This window comes from Podarcis cretensis (assembly GCF_951804945.1).
Source record: "Podarcis cretensis genome assembly, chromosome: 13".
NCBI lineage: Eukaryota > Metazoa > Chordata > Lepidosauria > Squamata > Lacertidae > Podarcis > Podarcis cretensis.
In genome coordinates this window covers 55213503-55215604 of record NC_137182.1, presented here as the reverse complement: position 1 = coordinate 55215604, position 2102 = coordinate 55213503, and positions in this window count along the sequence as shown.

The window sequence follows — 2102 nt, the reverse complement described above, 5'->3', positions numbered from 1 at the left end:
GGCTTTCAAATCTCCTCTTTTTCCAGGCTAAACATCCCCAACTCTCTCAACCGTTCCTCACAAGGCTTGGTCTTAAGACCCTTTGTTTCCAGATCTCTGCACACTTTCCAGCTTGTCAACATCCTTCTTAAACTGGGGCACCCAGAACTGGACACAGGACTTCCAAGTGTGGCTCGACTAAGGCAAAATAGAATAGTACTATGACTTCCCTTGAACTGGACCCTAGACTTCTGTTGATGCAGCCTAGAATAGGTAAAGGAACCCCTGACCATTAGGTCCAGCCGTGACGGACTCTGGGGTTGCGGCACTCATCTCGCTTTATTGGCCAAGGGAGCCGGCGTACAGCTTCCGGGTCATGCGGCCAGCAGGACTAAGCCGCTTCTGGCGAACCAGAGCAGCGCACGGAAACGCTGTTTACCTTCCCGCCGGAGTGGTACCTATTTATCTACTTGCACTCTGACATGCTTTCGAACTGCTAGGTGGGCAGGAGCAGGGACCGAGCAACAGGAGCTCACCCCGTCACGGGGATTCCAACCACCGACCTTCTGATCGGCAAGTCCCAGGCTCTGTGGTTTAACCCCCAGCGCCACCCGCGTCCCGCAGCCTAGAATAGCATTAGCTATTTTTGCTGCTGCACCACACTATTGACCTACGTTAAGCTTCCAGTTTACTTAGACCCCTGGATCCTTTCCCCATTTACAGTTAGCAAGCCCAATGTCCCACATCTTATATTCGTGCAGCTGGCTATTCCTGCCGAAGTGCCGAACCTGACATTTGTCCCTTCTGCAATTCATTTTGTTCGATTTGGCCCAGTTCTCCAGTCTTGTTAAATTCATTTTGAATCCCAAATCTATCTTCAATGGCATTGGCTACCCCTCCCCATTTATTGTCATCTGCAAATTTGATTAGCATCCCCTCAATTCCTTCATCCAAGTTGTTTATAAAGATGTTAAACAACAACAGAGTCCAGGACAAGACCTCACTTGTCACTTTTTTCCAGGATGACGAGGAAACATTCATGAGTACTCTTTGGGTTTACCAGCTTCCTCGCGAGGATATCATGGGGGACTTTGTCGAAAGCCTTACTGAAATCAATATAAACTACCGTATTTTTCGCTCCATAAGACGCACCCAGTTTTTAGAGGATGTAAGATTTTTGTGGCCACGGACATGTGATCTGATGGTGAATTTGGGGTGACCCAATGTAAAAATCCTGAGGATCCATGGGCTTTTACTTCTCCCCCTCCCAGGCAGCCTCCACTAGCGTTCCTTATCTCTCTCCGGATCTCACCGATCAGCTGCTTCCTTTCAACACTCCCTTCCCTCGTTTGCCTTTGTGTCTTTTCCTTAGCTGGAGCAGTTTTTTTGCTCTTCCTTTTCTTCTAATTTCTCTCCTTATTGCTTTGGTCTTCCTGTTTCCCCCCTTTGCAAGTTTGCTGTCTTTACCTCCCCCCTCCCAGGCAGCCTCCTTTATCTCTAGCCTCCCTTATCTCTCTCCCCGATTGGCAAACGATCAGCGGCTTTGTTTAAACACCCACTTCCCTCTTTCAAAAAAAGAAGCATGATCTGCTTTTTGCCCCTGGGCAATTCGGCTCCAGGGACCACACATTCGCTCCATTAGACGCACAGACATTTCCCCTTACTTTTTAGGAAGAAAAAAGTGCATCTTATGGAGCGAAAAATACGGTACGTCTACAGCATCCCCCTGATCCACCAAGCTTGTAATTCCATCAATTTTTTTCTCCTTGCCATGCAGAATTCTGCGTCTTATCAGGTCGTTCCATACATTGACCATTCCAGTTTACTGTCCCCAAAATCTCCAATATACTTTTTACGGCCAGCTAACCAGCGCACTGTGCACAGTTACCCTATAGATGTGGGTTTCGCCCTTGCTAAAATTCCACACAAGTCTTTTCTGTGGCATGCCCGCACGGCCCATTTTGGAAGAAAGGGCAAGCGTGAAATCAACGCACCTCCCCTCCACCCTCCCCAAAAAAGCTTCCAAGCTGGCCAACCTGCTCTACTTCCCCCCGACCCCAAATACCACCCCCCAAAAAAAGTAATAAACAATGACAAATGACAAAACGCCAGACACGTCGTGG